Source organism: Typopeltis vanoorti, chromosome 5, assembly GCF_054136105.1.
Source record: "Typopeltis vanoorti isolate ZY-2024b chromosome 5, IOZ_Tvanoo_1.0, whole genome shotgun sequence".
Lineage (NCBI taxonomy): Eukaryota > Metazoa > Arthropoda > Arachnida > Uropygi > Thelyphonidae > Typopeltis > Typopeltis vanoorti.
In genome coordinates, this window is record NC_143553.1 from 9,834,418 (window position 1) to 9,852,987 (window position 18,570).

General features: G+C 38.1%; 1 protein-coding gene across 3 annotated transcripts in view; it reads left to right on the forward strand.

Annotated features, from left to right (window-relative positions):
• LOC150106221 (protein tyrosine phosphatase domain-containing protein 1-like) overlaps positions 1 to 18,570 on the forward strand; it is a 719,641-nt gene that overhangs the window by 352,013 nt on the left and 349,058 nt on the right. The window lies entirely within an intron of this gene.

Here is an 18,570-nt window from a genome sequence, read left to right on the forward strand (position 1 = left end):
ACACCACACACTACCTTACTCAATCATCTCTGGACCCTTTCAAATATCTCTTCATCCTTTTAAAAATCAGGTGACTAAATCTGGGAACAGTAGTCTATATGTATGTGGCCTAATCAAGGGCTTATACAATGAAACAAAAATCTCCTGGAGCCAGAATTTGTTGTGTTGTTCTCACAATGTTGGTAATGTATCCCCGGAATTTTAGATCCTTATCCACCATCACCCCAAGATCTCTTATTTCTTCTATCTCCAACAATATATCTCCACTGAGCATAACTTCTACATCCCATCTTTGTTCTCCAATTTTTAAAACCTTACATTTCATAACACTGAACAGGCTTCCACACTCCCTTGCCCATTCACTCAGTCTGTTTATGTTCTTGTAAGGCCACAACATCTGGTCTGCTCCTCATAGTTCTTCCCAACTTTGCATTATCTGCAAACAACTGAATACTCGCATTTAAATCTTTCCTAATATTCTTAATTATAGCTTTATTCAACTATAGCTATATTAAATTATAGCTATATTAAAATATGTTTATTAGAATGCAGTTGCAGCAGTTAGAATAGGTGATGATTTGGGGAAATGGTTTAAAACAAGCAGAGGTACTAGACAGGGAGACCCAATATCACCAAGCATTTTCATCGCACATTTAGAAAGAGCAGTGGATAAAATGAAAGAAGATGCCAAAGGAATATCTGTACACGGAATGAGAATTAACAATCTGAGATTCGCAGATGACATTGTTATTATTGAAGAAGACGAAAGAGAACTACAAAAAATACTGAAACTGTTAAATGAGGAAGGGAAGAGATTTGGACTTGTTATAAACTTTGAAAAAACAAAGACAATGGTATTTGGTGAGAAGAACATGAAACAAAAGATACAAGTGGATGGAACTGATATAGAAAATGTAGACCAATTCACATATTTGGGAAGTAAACTGATATATGACTTGGACTGTAAAAAAAGAAATAAAGATCAGGATTGCAAAGGGAAAAAAAATCTGAAGGCTATGGATAACATCTGGAAAAGTAAGGTGATCAGTCTGCAAAAAAAACTAAGAGTACTGGAAACATGCATCTTCAACGGTGTACTGTATGGATCTGAAATGTGGGTAATAAATAAGGAATCAAGAAAAAAAGAATTTTGGCATTTGAAAGAACTTGTTACAGGAAGATTCTAAGAATAGGATGGGTACAGAAAATCACCAATAAAGAGCTCTATCAGAAGATACAACCAAAACAGAATCTAATGCAGAAGATTATAAAAAGGAAGCTGCAATTATTTGGACACATCTGTAGAATGAGTGAGGACCAGAAGATAAAGACATTTATGGAGAGGGCGTTAGTGAACCAAGCGCTGCGGACACGATTTGAAGAGCTCCTGATTCAGATAAGTTTTACTAGGAATAATTAAGTATATATGCGTAATTGTTTAAGTAAGAGTGGCTGTAAACATTGTACGCTACCGATATTATTAGTGTGGGGGTTTTTTCTTGCCTAAACTAAATTACGAAATCGTTATTATTAGACCTAGTAACCTGCAGAGGAAAAAAAAAAAATGGCGGCGGCATTGTCATTCCATGATTTTAATTTAGATTTCAGTAGTTTCATTAAGTGTGAGGTCTATTATATGTATTCCTTCGATTACATAAATGATTTGTGGATGTTCAGTGCGGATGGAAGAAGGGTGTGTGCGAAGTGTGACCTGAACGAGGAACTGATGAATGCGAATATGAAATTGATGACAGAAAGTGCTAGTACTGATTGTGTCGCGAGTGCACGTTTGAAAGAGAAGGATGGTGAGAAGACAGGCGAAAAAATGTTAAAAAATCAGGAAAAAAGAAAAAGAGCGATTTGGCAACTGTAACGGATGTTAAAAGGGACAAAAGTGAGGCAGAAAGAAACGAAATTGAGAGAACGAATGAAAGTAGAAATGGCGTGAAACAGAAATCGCAAGTAAAAAAAATCGAAAGAATGAATGATGGCGAAAGTTGGACTCATGTTGGAATGAAAGTACTGAAACAAAGAAAGATGAATGACAGTAAGAGTGAGAAGAATGATAGCAAAAGTTGGACGCATGTTAGTCCGAAAGTACGGAAACAAAGAAAGATAAATGAGAGTGAAAGTGAGAAGAATGATAGTGAAAGTTGGACGTATGTTGGACCGAAAGTACGGAAACAAAGAAGGATGAATGAGAGGAAAAGTGAAAAGAGGGGGGGGCGAGAGTTAGAAAGGTTTAATGATAGAGAGAATGTGTCGCGAGGTTCGGAAAGTGAATTGGATTGGATGAAGCAAGAAATGAAATGGAGGCAGAATGAAATTAAGAGAATTCAGGTCAAAACTATTAAAATAAATCATGATGGCATGAAAGAGTTAACGAAAGATGAGCGAGTGGCATTGTATGGCGACTGCATTAGTAAAGGTGTGCTAGAGGATAAAATGCACAAGGTATGTTTTCCAGGCGGTAAAATGAGTAGAGTGATTGAGGCATTGAATATGAGGCGGGAGCGAGCAAAAGAGTTAATTGTATTAATTGGTACAAATGATTTGAGAAAGAACAAAGAACATGTCAAAATGAATGTCAGGAGACTGCTTGGAAAGATAAAAGAGAATAGTGTGACAGGAAGGGTAATCAGTGTGTTGTCTAGGTATGATTGTGGTGAAATGAGGTGGAGAGCAAGGATTATGAATGATATTCTGGCTGAAATGTGTGAGGAGATGGGAGTACAGTTCGTTAATGTGTGGAATGAGTTTGAGGGACGAAGTGAGCTGTATGGGAGCGATGGACTGCATTTGAGTGGTTATGGTGTGAGTCGCTTGGAGAGACTGCTGCTGGAAAGTAGAGAAGTGAATAGAGAGAATGAATCAGATTGAGACAGGAGTGATGTGGAAGAGCAGGAGAGTAAGACAGGAGAGATTGAAGAAGTGGAAATGAATGGGGAAGTGACTGGTATGAGTATAGAAAATAAGAGAATGGGTGTGCAAGAGGAGCAGGGAAACGGGGAGGCTCAGGGTGGACAGGGATACACAGCTTGAGAAAGGTGGATGCTCCAAGAGGAGGTGAGCATGTGTAGGCAGGAAAGTAATGGGATGACCAGGGATCAAGAGGAAACAGATGGAGTTGCAAAGGATTCTAAAATGAAGAAGCAGAAAGGGAAATGGCCCCAGTCCAGCATGGAGAGATTACATTGAGTGAATGGTATCAGTGGAACTAGCTGTAGATCCCGAAATGAGTTGTTGTGTTTGTATACCAATGCTAGAAGTATAAGAAACAAGGCGGATGAAATGGTTGCACTAATTGCATCTGTGCACCCAGAGATTGTCGGAATAAGTGAGACATGGATAGATGAGGACGAAATCCTGACAGGAATAGAGATGGAAAGGTATGATGTGTTTCGTGAGGATAGAAGGGGTAAAAAGGGAGGAGGAGTGCAATTGATGATAGAGAAAGAGTTATGTCCATACACGGTAGAGATGCTAGAGGGAAATAGGGCCAGTGGTTTTGAGGCAGTATGGTGTGAGATAGAGGTGAATGGAATCAAATACTTGGTGGGATGTTGTTATAGACTTGGTAATGTGGATGGTGGTGATAGTGAAATGTATAGTCAAATAAGGCAAGCAAATAAGAAAAGGGTGATCATTATGGGTGATTTTAATTATGGCAATATAGACTGGAATGAAGAGATAGCAACTGGAAGTAAAGAAAATGAGTTTCTTGAGTTTTTGAGGGATAACCACCTCAGACAGTATGTAACAGAGGGCACACGAGGATTAAGGGTCTTGGATTTGGTCATCTCATCAGAGGATGTAATTATAACTGAGGTGTCAAATCATCCACCAATTGGTGAAAGTGACCATGAGGTGATTACCTGGGTGGTTGCCAGCAGTGCAAGGCCCCCTGTGAAAAAGGGTATATGTGGAACCACAAGGGGGGGGGGGATTATGAAGAGCTCAGGAGACAGCTTGCAGGTGTAGAATGGAATGAGGAGTTAGCTGGAAAAGAGATCAATGCAGCTTGGGGGATTTTCAAAAACTATGTAGTAGATATACAATGTCTAAATGTATACCATGGGTGAGAAGGTTAAATAAGGTAGGTATGAGATGGATGAATAAAGAGATTAAGCATGTGATACAGAGAAAGAGGGCATTGTGGAGGCAGCATAAGAGAAGTGGAAGTAACCAATTTCATGAGGTCTACAAAGACCAGGCAAGGAGGGTGACTTTGGTAGTGAGAGTAGCTAAAGAGAGGTATGAACAGCAGTTAGCTATTGAAGCCAAAAAGAATCCTAGGGAGTTCTTTAGATATGTAGCCAGCAAAAGAAAGAATGATTATGGAAGGATGACATTGATTGGAGGAAATGGTATAAAGACAGCTGCTGCAGCATGTGTGGTGGAGATACTTAATGAGCAGTTCATAATGATCTTTCAATCTTGGGAATGTGACTTCATGGAGAGATTAAGAGCAGTTGATGATGGGGAGGAGAGACCGAATGTAAGTGAGCAAGAGGTGTTTGGAGTGTTGAGTAAACTAGATGTAAATAAGGCTGTGGGACTTGATAATATATCACCACGTATTCTGAAGGAATGTTCCAGAGAGTTGACACCTGCCTTGACATATTTTTTTAATACGAGTCTTGCACTTAGTCAAGTTCCTAAAGAGTGAAAGGAGGGCAAGATTGTGCCACTTCATAAAGGAGGTGATCAAACTCAAGGATCAAACTATAGGCCTATCTGTGTGTCAGGTGTTGTGGTTAAGTTGTTGGAGAAGCTTGTGCGAACTAGTATCCAGAGTTGGGTAGACAACAATGGTATAATCTTTGATGGACAGCATGGATTTGCTAAAGGGAGGTCATGTTTTAGTAATCTACTTACTTATTATAGAGTAATAAGTAAGTAGACTCTATCAAAAGAGGTACTCTTTTGATAGAGTACCTCATGATAAGTTGACAGTCAAACTAGAGCAGATGGGGTTGGATATTAGATTAGTGCATTGGATTGGAGACTGGCTCTCTGATAGGTATCAACAAGTTGTGTGTGGGGGTGCAATATCCAGGAAAAGGAAAGTCACTAGTGGAGTGTCTCAGGGGTCTGTTTTAGGGCCATTACTATTTAACTTGTATATTAATGATATAAGTGAAAATTTGGATGGAGATGTTCAGTTGTTTGCAGATGATGCAAAGTCGGGATGAACCATAAAGAGTAGTGAAGATGTTGTGGCCTTGCAAGAAGACTTGAATAAATTGAGTGATTGGGTAAGCAAATGGGGATGGGAGTTCAATGTTGAAAATGTAAGGTTTTAAAATTTGGAATACAAAGATGGGATGCAGAATTTATGCTTGGTGAGAATATATTGTTGGAAGTAGAGGAAATAAGAGATCTGGGTGGTGATAGTGGATAAGGATCTAAAATTTCGGGGACACATTGCAAAATTGTGAAGACAACACAAAGACTTCTGGAAATGATGCCGAGGACACTGACGTGTTGAAGTAGGCAGATTCTTGTTCCATTATATAAGGCTTTGATTAGGCCACACATGACTATTGTGTCCCGATTTGGTCACCTGGTTTTCAGAAGGATGAAGAGATGTTGGAAAGGATCCAAAGGCGACTGATTAAGTTAGTTTCTGACCTCTGGAATGTTGAGTACGAGGAAAGATTGAAAAGATGTAATTTGGAGAGAAGGAAGAGGGGAGATATGATAGAGACCTACAAGTTTGTAAAGGGTTGTTATAGGATCAATGGTGGAGAAGTTCTACAGAGAATAGTGGGAGATCAGGGGAGAACCAGAGGTCATCCCTGGAAACTGTATAAAGTGGGTGTGAGTATGGGAGTGAAAGGCAGGTTTTTTTCGTGCAGAGTTGTGAGTGATTGGAATGCCTTGCCTGAGAGTGTGTTGTCTGCAAGGAGTTTGAATGTGTTTAAGACACGGTATGATGAGATGTGTGTAAGATAAAAGGACCTTCTAGATGATTCTTTGACTCCATGAGGTCTTGTTTAATAATAATAATAATAATAATGTTAAGTATTTTGGATGGTTTAAACAGAAGAGTTAGACCATACAGAGAATGGATAGTCAATATAAAAGATTGGTAAGGAATGGGTGTACAAAAACTGCGACACTGTGCACTGGACAAAGAAAGGTGGATGAAGATAGACAAACAGGCATCAGACATCAACAGGCAGTAAGCTCATGGTTCGTGATGATGATGAATATTGTTAATATACAGTTTATACAGCAGTGGCTATAAAACCTCTTGAGATGCACCACTAGTGACTTACCTCTTCCAGGATATTACTCCTCCATACAATTTACTGATACCTATCAACTTATCACATGGCAATCTATCAAAAGCCTTTGCATAATCTAAGTATAGTAGTACTACTACTGCTACTGTGTATCTATTTCCTTTATCTAAGTCAGCTGTCACCTTATTGTAATAAGTAAGTGGATTATTAAATTGCATGGGAAATTGTGAAAGAATATTTGTTAGCAGCAATGGTAAGTTGTATACCATGAGTGAGGAAGAGGACACAATTTGGAGTAAAGTGGATGACAAACAATTTTAAACAGGAATTGCATGCGAAAAAGAGGCTATGGAAGAGATATAAGAACACAGGTGAAGAGAAGATGCATGAAGAATATAAGACACAGGCCAGAAGAGTGACTAGTGTGGTAAGAAAAGCAAAACTGAAATATGAGAGGAGATTGGCCCTAAGATCCAAAGAAAATCCTAGGGAATTTTTTAGCTATCTGGCCAGTAGGAGGAGAAATTACTGTTGAAGAATGATATTGTGGGATAAAAATGGGAATAGAGTGATTGATGCAGAGGATTAACTATTAACATTAACATATTAACACATGTTAATGTTAATATCACAGGTTCGAGGTTTTGAGGTACAGGAGGAGAGTGTGTTTCAGATACTGAGTACTCTGGATGTCAGTAAAGCTTTTGGACTGGATGGTATTTCACCACGAGTTTTGAGAGAATGTGCTAGGGAACTGACAGTGCCTTTAACCTGGCTTTTCAATGAAAGTCTGGTTGCGGGAAAGGTGCTGCCCAGAGAATGGAAGGAAGGTACGATACTGCCATTGCATAAGGGTGGTAACAGACTGGAAGTGTCTAATTATAGGCCAGTTTGTGTGTCATCAGTAGTTGTTAAGATCTTGGAGAAAGTAGTGAGGGATAGTATACAGCATTGGGCCGATGAGGGTAATGTTATCTGTGAGAGTCAACATGGATTTTGTGAAGGGGCGCTCTTCTTTTAGCAATATGCGAGCCTTTTATAATAAAGTTACAAGAACATTAGATGAGGGAAAGGCATATACTGCAATTTTCTTAGACTTAGCGAAGGCATTTGACAGGGTGCCACATGATAAGCTGATATTTAAGTTGCAGTACATGGGTCTGGATGTCAGATTGGTCGACTGGATTCAGGATTGGCTGTCTGATATGCATCAGAGAGTTGTATATGGTGGAGCAGTTTCAAGGAGGCAGAGGGTTACAAGTGGGGTTCCACAGGGCTCAGTACTAGGACCTATATTGTTTAACCTTTATATCAATGACATTGCCAGTGGATTGCAAGGGGATATTCAGTTGTTTGCGGATGATGCGAAGCTGGGAAGGATTATTAGTAATAGTGCAGGTGTGGTAGACCTGCAAGAGGATTTGAATAAGCTAGATAGATGGGCAAATGAATGGGATGTCAGTTTCTTAGACTTAGCGAAGGCATTTGACAGGGTGCCATATGATAAGCTGATATTTAAGTTGCAGCACATGGGTCTGGATGTCAGATTGGTCAACTGGATTCAGGATTGGCTGTCTGATATGCATCAGAGAGTTGTGTATGGTGGAGCAGTTTCAAGGAGGCAGAGGGTTACAAGTGGGGTTCCACAGGACTCAGTACTAGGACCTATATTGTTTAAACTTTATATCAATGACATTGTCAGTGGATTGCAAGGGGATATTCAGTTGTTTGTGGATGATGTGAAACTGGGAAGAATTATTAGTAATAGTGCAGATGCTGTAGACCTGTAAGAGGATTTGAATAAGCTAGACAGATGGGTAAATAAAGGGGGTTATCAGTTTAATGCAGCAAAACGTAAGGTCTTGAGGTTTGTGAAACATCAATGGGATGCTGTATACTCTATGGGAGGAGTTATACTGGAGGAAGTAGGGGAGACAAGAGATCTCGGGTTGATGATTGATAGAAACCTGAAATTTAGGGGATATATTGCAAAGGTGGTGAAGGTAACACAGAGGATTGCTGCAATTATGAGAACACTGACCTGCAGAGATAAAAGGGTTATCATTCCATTGTATAAGTCTCTGATTAGACCACACTTAGACTATTGTTCTCAGATTTGGTCCCCAGGATTTGAAGGGGATAAATTAACTGTGGAAAGGATACAAAGACGGATGACAAAGATAGTTTCAGGACTGTACACTTTTGGTTATGAGGATTGGCTGAGGGAATGCAGACTGCAGAGTTTCGTGGATAGAAGAAATAGAGGTGATATGATTGAGACAATTTTAAATTGTTGAGAGGTGGTTACGGGGTTGACACTGGGGAGTTCTTTCGCTTGGTTGAACAGTGGGAGGGAGTGATGACAAAAGGCCATTCCTGGAAGTTACAGAATGAAACTGTGAGCAAGAGGGTGAGGAGTGGTTTCTTTGCATTGGAGAATGGTTGAACTGTAGAATACATTGCCTGATGGAGTAGTGAGAGCGAGAATGGTCAATGAGTTTAAGGAGTGGTATGATAGACTTTGTGTTTCTTTAGGGGGGGGGGATCTCCTATCGATGAGTCTTGACAGACTTTATGTTTTTAGGAAGGACCTCCCATGATGAGGCTTTTGACTCCATGGCATGATATTTATAAAAGATAATATCACTGATTTCAAACCAATCGTGGATTATGCTTCTCACTAGCCTCTTCAACACTTAAACTCCTTTCTTGAGTTCTGTCACTTCCCTTTTGAAGCAGTATAATAATGCATTTCTTCAACTCGTTTTTAATTTGACTCAATGTAGGACTCATATTAAACAAATATTCAATTGTAGATTCCCGTAAAACATTCCACTAGTATTGACTTGATGATATATCACTGATATATCATGGTGATATATCATCAGATCCCACAGCTTTATTAACAGCTAGTTTAATCAATTCCACAAATAACTCTTGCTTACTCGCTCAGTCAGTATTTGTTTCATTTCTTTGGCTGCTCTCAAACTCTTCATGATGTCACATTAACAGGGATGAAAAAACTTTATGATCTACTCATTAAATATATTATTATTATTATTATTACCACCCCAAGACCTCATGGAGTCAAAGACTCATCTGGAAAGTCCTTTTATCACACACAGCTCATCATACCTTGTTTTAAACACATTCAAACTCTTTGCAGACACCACATTCTCAGGCAAGGCATTCCAATCATTTACAACTCTGCACAAAAAAACCTTCCTCTCACTCCTCTACTCACACCCTCTTTACACTGTTTCCAGGGATAACCTCTGGTTCATCCCTGATCTTCCACTATTCTCTGTAAAACTTCTCCAGCATTGATCCTACAACAACCCCTTACCAACTTGTAGGTCTCTATCATATCTCCCCTTTTCCTCCTATCCACGAGACTCTGCAAATTACATCTTCTCAATCTTTCCTCATACTCGACATTCCAGAGATCAGAAACTACCTTAGTCGGTCTCCTTTCGACCTTTTATAACATCTCTTCATCCTTCTGTAAACCCGGTGACCAAATATGGACAATAGTCCATGTGTGGTCTAATCCAATCCTTATACAATGGAACAAAAACTCCCTACTTCGACAAGTCAGTGTCCTCTGCTTCATTCCCAGAAGCCTTTGTGTTGTCTTCACAGTTTTGTCACTGTGTCTCCCTAAATTTCAGATCCTTATCCACTATCACCCTTACATATCTTATTTCCTCACCCTCCAACAATATATCCTCATCAAGCATAAATTCTGTATCCCACCTTTGTTTTCCAAATTTTAAATCCTTACATTTTGCAACATTGAACTCACATCCCCATTTGCTTGCCCAATCACTCAATTTATTCAAGTCTTCTTGCAAGGCCACAACATCTTCACTACTCTTTATGGTTCATCCCAACTTTGCATCATCTGCAAACAACTGAATATCTCCATCCAAATCTTCACTTATATCATTAATATACAAGTTAAATAGTAATGGCCCTAAAACAGACCCCTGAGGCACTCCACTAGTGACTTTCCTTTTCCTGGATATTGCATCCCCATACACAACTTGTTGATACCTATCAGATAGCCAGTCTCCAACCCAATGCACCAATCTCATATCCAACCCCATCTGCTCTAGTTTGACTGTCAACCTATCATGAGGTACTCTATCAAATGTCTTTGCGAAATCCATGTATATTACTCTGTATCCTTTTCCTCTGTCCAAGGAAGCAGTCACTTTATTGTAATAAGTAAGTAGATTACTAAAACATGACCTCCCTTTAGCAAATCCATGCTGTCCATCAAAGACAATACCATTGTTATCATCTCAACTCTGGATCATAGTTCTCACAAGCTTCTCCAAAAACTTAACCACAAAACCTGACACACAGATAGGCCTATAGTTTGATGCTTGAGTTCAATCACCTCCTTTATGAAGTATCACAATCTTGCCCTCCTTCCACTCCTTAGGAACTTGACCGAGTGCAAGAATCATATTAAAAAAATATGTCAAGGTAGGTGTCAACTCCAGGGCACATTCTTTCAGAATACGTGGTGATATATTATCAAGTTCCACAGCCTTATTATCATCTAGTTTGCTCAACTCCCCTACACCTCTTGCTCACCTACAGTCAGTCTCTCCTCCCCATCATCAACTCTTCTCAATGCCTCCATGAAGTCACATTCACAAGATTGAAAGATCTTTATGAACTGCTCATTAAGTATCTCCACCACACATTCTGCATCAGCTGTCTTTATACCATTTTCTCCAATCAGTGTCATCCTTCCATAATTATTCTTTCTTTTGCTGGCTACATATCGAAAGAACTCCTTAGGATTCTTTTTAGCATCATTAGCCAACCGCTGTTCATAACTCTCTTTAGCTACCTTCACCAACCAAATCACCCTCTTTGCTTGGTCTTTGTAGACCTCATGGAATTGGTTATTTCCACTTCTTCTATGCTGCCTCCACAATGCCCTTTTTCTCTGTATCGCATGCTTAATCTCTTTATTTAACCTTCTCACCCTTCGAATACATTTAGACATTGCATCTACTAAACAGTTTTTGAAAATCCCCCAAGCTGCATTCATCTCTTTTCCAGCTAACTCCTCATTCCACGCTACATCCGCAAGCTGTCTCCTGAGCTCTTCATAATCATCCCCCTTGTAGTTCCACATATACCCTTTTCTCACGGAGGTCCTTGCACTGCTGGCAACCACCCAGGTAATCACCTCATGGTCACTCTCACCAATCGGTGGATGATTTGACACCTCATTTATAATTACATCCTCTGATGAGATGACCAAATCCTCGTGTGCCATCTGTTACATACTGTCTAAGGTAGTTATCCCTCAAAAACTCAATAAACCCATTTTCTTTACTTCCATTTGCTATCTCATCATTCCAGTCTATATTACCATAATTAAAATCACTCATAATGATCACACTTATTATACACTTAATAGTATGCTTATTTACTTGGCTGCTTTGATTGTACATTTCATTATCACCACCATCCACATTACCTGGTCTATAACAACATCCCACCAAGTATTTGATTCCATTCACCTCTATCTCACACCTCTTGCATCTGTACTTTATATGGACATAACTCTTTCTCTATCATGAATAGCACTTCCCCTCCCTTTTTATCCCTTCTGTCCTCAAGAAACACATCATACCCTTCCATCTCTATTCCTGTCAGGATGTCATCCTCTTCCAACCATGTCTCATTTATTCTGACAATCTTTGGGCGAACAGATGCAATTAGTGCAACCATTTCATCTGCCTTGTTTCTTATACTTCTAGTATTTGTTTACAAACACAACAGCTCATTTTTGGATCTACAGCTAGTTCCACTGATACCACTCACTCGATGTGATCTCTCCATGTTCGACTGGGGACATTTCCCTTTTTGCTTTTTCATTTTAAAACCCTTTTCAATTCCAATTGTTTCCTCTTGATCCCTGGTCAACCCATTCCTTTCCTGTCTACACATGCTCTCACTATTTCTTGGAGCATCCACCTTTCTTAAGCTGTGTACCCCTGTCCACCCTGAGTTTCCCCGTTTCCCAGCTCCTCTTGCACACCCATTCTCTCATTTTCTATACTCATACCACTCACTTCCCCATTCATAACCACCTGTTCAATCTCTCCTGTCTTACTCTCCTGCTCTTCCACATCACTTTGATTCATTCTCTCTATTCACTTCTCTGCCTTCCAGCAGCAGTCTCTCCAAGTGACTCGCACCATAACCACTCAAATGCAGTCCATTGCTCCCATACAGCTCATTTCGTCCCTCAAACTCATTCCACACATTAACAAACTGTACTCCCATCTCCTCACACCTTTCAGACAGCATATCATTCATGATCCTTGCTCTCCGCCTCATTTCACCACAGTCTTACCTAGACAGCATGCTATCTACCCTTCCTGTCACACTTAATGGATATCAGGAGGATGCTCTAAGCAGCCTCCTGATATCCATTATGGCACACTCTTTGTCCTCTCTCAAATCATTCGTGCCTATTAATACTATTAACTCTTTTGCTCTCTCCTTCCTCATATCCAATGCCTCAATCACTCTACTCATTTTAGTGCCTGGAAAACATACCTTGTGTTTTCTATCCTCCAGCACACCTTTAATAATGGAGTCGCCATACAACACTACTCGCTCAGATTTTCGTTAACTCTTTCATGCTGTCATTATTTATTTTAATAGTTTTTTACCTGAATTTTCTTAATTTCATTCCGCATCCATTTCATTTCTTGCCTCATCCAATCTAATTCAACTTCTGAATCTCACAACACATTCTCTCCATCATTTAATCATTCTAACTTTATTACTCTTGACCCCCCTCTTCTCACTCTCACACTCATTCATCTTTCTTTGTTTCTGTACTTTCAGTGCAACATGCGTCGAACTTTCTCTATCATCCATTCTTTCGATTTTTTTCACTTTTGATTTCTACCTCACACCATTTCTAGTTTAATTCGTTCTCTCAATTTCATTTCCTTCCACCCCTCTCTCACCTCACTTTCATCTCTTTTAACATCCGTTACTGTTTTCAAATCGCTCTTTTTCTTTTTTACCGATTTTTTAACATTTTTTCGCTTCTCTTTTTGTCACCATCCTTTTCTTTCAAACGTGCACTCATTTTCCCCACGAAAATCTCGCTGCCAATGCTTTGTCATCAATTTCATATTTGCATTCATCAATTCCTCGTTCAGGTCACACTTTGCACACACCCTTCTTTCATCTGCTCTAAACTTCCAGAAATCATTTATGTAATCAAAAGAATACATATAACAGACCTCACACTTAACGAAATGAATGAAATCTAAATTAAAGTCATGGAATGCCCGCCATTTTTTTTTTCCCTGCAGGTTACTAGGTCTAATAAGAAAGATTTTGTAATTAAGTTTAGGCAAGAAAATTCCCCCACGCTAATAATACTGGTAGCACACAACGTTTACAGCCTCTCTTACTCAAACAATTATGCATATATATTTAATTATTCCTAGAAAACTTATCCCAATCAGGAGCTCTTCTTATACATGTCACTGCACTTGACTCACGAGCACCTTCTCATGAACCTTCTGTAGCAGTTTTCCCTATACCATTTTCTCCAATCAGTGTCATCTTACCATAATCATTCTTTATTTTGCTGGCTACGTATTGAAAGAACTTCGAATTTTTTGCTTCATTAGCTAAGTGCTACTTGTAATACATTTTTGCTACCCTTACCAACTGAGTCACTCTCCTTGCCTGTTTTTTGTATTGCTGATGAACTTGGTCATTACCACTCATCTTATGTAAATAAAAGATGCTAAGAAATTATATTCTTGGTTTCTTCTTTTATCCAAGTGTAAGCAAAGAAAGTTTACCCGTGAAGTACCTTCACGACTGGGCTACTTTTATATAAAGGCAATTGATGCAAACTAATGTTTGCATGAATTGCCTTAGTATCCCACATTGAAACCCACATATCCTTACAGACATATATAATGCTATGCATTATGAGAAGGACCTCTATCCAGACTGGTTTTGACCTTTGAGGTGAAAAAGTGTAAAGGGTTACTCATTATAAGCCTAAAGTAGTTAGTATAGGGGTGCAAGAGAGTCTGATAGTATTAGGAGTATGAGAGAGAGAGAGAGACAAAAGGCCTCAGGTCTTTTATATCATCATATAGCCAAAGGTTATCAGTTTTCCTTTTTCACCAATCTCATGCAGATGAACAACCAAAAGAACAACTAAAGCATAGAGATGATTAATACCCAGGTGGTTAGCCTTATCTGAGTTAACAGCTGTGAGTTGGCCTTCTCTGTCTGGGATTGTTTTCCAGTCATCCCTTTATTGACCATAAGACCACATTGAATTAAGAGGATGGAACAATTTAAAAACCTCTCACTGCAAAAATAGACAGAATTTTATTTCCCTCTAGTGAATATTGCATAATGTAGGTGATCTATACCACCCCTGGCCAAAAATTTGATATCTTCTAGAATGCTCCTTTCTAAATACAAAAATTGTCTGAGTGAACAATAAAATTTCCACAATACAATGTTATAAAGCATTTGTATGTTGTCATCTTGCTGATTTTCAAATCCATGTTTCATTCTAACCTTCCATAAATGGTATTTTAATTCATTAATTATAAAAATCAAAATTCTCTTCCCATTGCTAACAGACAGTGTGTACTGTAAAAAAAAAATAGCCTGTTCTGTTGTAAGTAATGGAATGCACAATACATTATATGATCTAATTAAAAGAAACACACGTATTAACCACAGTGAAAATTATTTAATTGTAAATATTGAAATTATATTCTTGGTTTTACACAATACAATGTTATAAAGCATTTGTATGTTGTCATCTTGCTGATTTTCAAATCCATGTTTCATTCTAACCTTCCATAAATGGTATTTTAATTCATTAATTATAAAAATCAAAATTCTCTTCCCATTGCTGACAGACAGTGTGTACTGTAAAAAAAAAATAGCCTGTTCTGTTGTAAGTAATGGAATGCACAATACATTATATGATCTAATTAAAAGAAACACACGTATTAACCACAGTGAAAATTATTTAATTGTAAATATTTCATCCTAAGTATCTTAGGATATCATCAGTACAGTAGTTTAAAACAATAATAGGAATAACATACAGTTAGGGTGCATGATTACAATAGAATCTCATGAAACGTGCATGTTTCATGAGATTCTGTAACATTTTACTTCTGTAACACGTCTCATGAAACGTGTTACAGAAGTAAAAAAAATAATAATAAATAAATAAATAAATAAAAAAAATAAAAAAGTAATTATTTAACACAGTTTTGTATGACAATTTCCCATACTTTAGGAATAGTAAGAACGTCATTGTGGTTTAAGTTTGGTCTGTGTAGTAGGGCTTCAGAACTTTCTTTGTATAAACGTTCATGTTTATATAAAGATCTATGTAAAAGTTTAGATTTTTCCCAATGGACCCTATGGTTTGGATTTTCAATTCCGTGTTGAGAGAGGCCAGATTTCTGCGGTTTAAAAAGACGAATGTGGTCTTGATGTTCCGAGATGTTCCTGAACAGACCTACCTGTCTGTCCAAAGTAAGACAATTTGGATGAGCATGGAATCTCATAAATGCCAGGCAACATCAAAGGTGAGGGTTTGTCCTTAGGAGAAGGTAACAAGTTGTAAATTTGGTTGATAGGTTTGTAAGTAGTGGCAAAATTGTATTTCTTCATAATTTTAGAAAGACATTCGGAGATGCCTTTGACGTAAGGTATGGGAATCCTAAGGACTTCTTCCTGTCTGGTTTGATGTGTGGAGAAGTGACTGATGATTTTTTGAGTTGTTTTAGGATTATATCCATTTAGGATGGCTGTATTTTTGATTACTTCTAATTCCTGGTTTAAAGATTCTTCAGAGGGAAAAGAATTTGTGTGCTCTGGAAACTAGTGATTTAATAATTCCAGATTTCTGAGATGGATGATGAGTGGAAGAATTGTGAATGTACCTACATTCTCAGGTCAGACGTGGCGATGGAACAGTCTTCTTTTCTTTGGATGTGTAAATCCAAAAAGGAGATATCCTGTGGAGATTCTTTTTTTAACGTAAAGTTGATGCCATGATGAAGAAGGTTAATTTTATCTAGAAGCATTTGTAATTCATGTTTGGGATGAACCCAGACTGCAAATACATCGTCGACATATCTTAACCAAATTTTTGGTTTGGGTTCAAAATTGAATATTTTTTCCTCAAAGTGTTCTAGAAACAAGTTTGCTAGGTTTGGTGATAAAGGAGATCCCATTGCTGTTCCTTCTTCTTGCTTGTAAATTTGACCTTTCAAGGTGAAGTAACCTGATGCAATAACAAACTTGAACAATTCAACTATATCAGACGGAAATTTTTGAGTTAGTAATTCTATTGTTTCTTTATGGGGAATGTTTGTGAAGAGGGAGACAATGTCAAAGCTGATTAACAAGTCAGTTTTTGATAGTTGAATGTCTTTAATTTTTGTGTGAAACTCAGTAGAATTTTTGATTGAAGAGACTGAGTGGCCTATGTGAGGACGGAGAAGGTTAGATAAGAATCTTGATAACTTGTAAGTTGGACTGCTGATACAGTCTACGACGGGTCTAAGTGGAGCATTAGTTTTGTGTAGCTTAGGTAAGCCATAAATTCTAGGAGGTCTTGCATGGTATGTCTTAAGTTTTTTGATTGTTTCTTCATCTAAGGAGGAAGTTTCATCAAGTAACTTATTTAATTTTCTTAGTTGACGTTTTGTAGGATCATAATCCTATTTGGCGTAAGTATTACGATCTCGAAGAAGTAAATTCATTTTTCGGTCATATGAGTTTGTATCAAGAACCACAGTGGTATTTCCTTTATCAGCTCTGGTAAAGATTATGTTTTTATTATGTTTTAAGGAAATAATAGCTTTCAATTCTGATGGTGGGATATTTAATTCTGAAGGTTTGGCATTGTAGATCACTTTAGCTACTTCAAATCAAAGTCTGTTGGCTTCAATACTGGCGAGATGGTTGACGTTTCTTTCTATATTATGTATGAAGTCTAAATACGGGAAACATTTTGGTGAAATCGCAAATTTATGGCCTCTTGCTAGAACATTTAATTCCTCTTTTGTTAGTGGACGGTTAGATAAATTGACTACCCATTTTTCCGTTGCTGATTTGTTAGTGATCTTTTTTGATCGATTTAATAGATTAAGGAATTTATTATGTAGAGCACTATTGCTTTTATCAAAATCATTTTTTCCTTAATTCTTTGAGACAGTTATAATTAATTGTAGCAATTCTTGAACCAAAGCATCATTAATCTCCTTCTTACCAACTGATTATTTTTATGCTTCTGCTGAAAGCTGTCTCCTGAGCTTTTCATAATCACTAGCCTTGTAGTTCCACAAACCATTTCCTCACAGATCCACCCAGGTAATCACTTCATGATCATTCTCGCCAACAAGAGAGAGAGAGAGAGTTGATGCCTCATTTAGAATGACATTCCTTGTTGATCCTTGCATTACCTCTGTTTTGTACTGCCTGAGGTAGTTGTTTCTCAAAAATGTGAGAAATTCAATTAATTTTCTTTACTTTCGCTTGCTATCTTGCCATTTAAATCTATTTATTTATCCATATGGGGTAAATAAATAGATTTTTATTTACCTCCACCGTCCCTTAGGACTGGTTGAGCCCTCCTAATGAGGGAGTAAGTATATTTTCTGACCGTAGATCTATGTGTGTTCATGGGACAGTTTTCCTCTTCTGAAGGACAAAAACATGGGTTAGATTTTTTCGGTGAAAAAAAACTCTCTACCTCTGTATGAGACAGACTAACTCACCTTTAGTCAGAAGAGACCAGATAAAGGTTCCTCACGTCATGGATGGGAATCAAACCCAGGTCTTTCTGACCAAAGGACTTGGTCTATACCGACTGAGCCAAGAAGGCTGAGATTCCAATCTATATTGCCATAATTATAGAAGCCATAAAATTCACCATTTTTTTTTTTACTTGATTGGATAATTTGCTTATACATTTCAGGATCGCTACCCTCTACATTACCAGGTCTAAAGCAACATCTGACAAAGGATTTCATTCTATTCACCTCTATCTTACACTGTACAAACTCATAACCATTGCTACTATTTCACACTGTCTTTCCTGTTCACTCTGAGTCTCCCTGTTTTCCTTTTTGACTTGTACACCTGTTCTCTCATTTTCTATACTCATGCAACCCACTTCTCTATTCATAAGCAACACTTCAATCCTTCCTTACTTACTCTTCTGTTCCTTCACGTTTCTTATTACTTGCTCAGATTC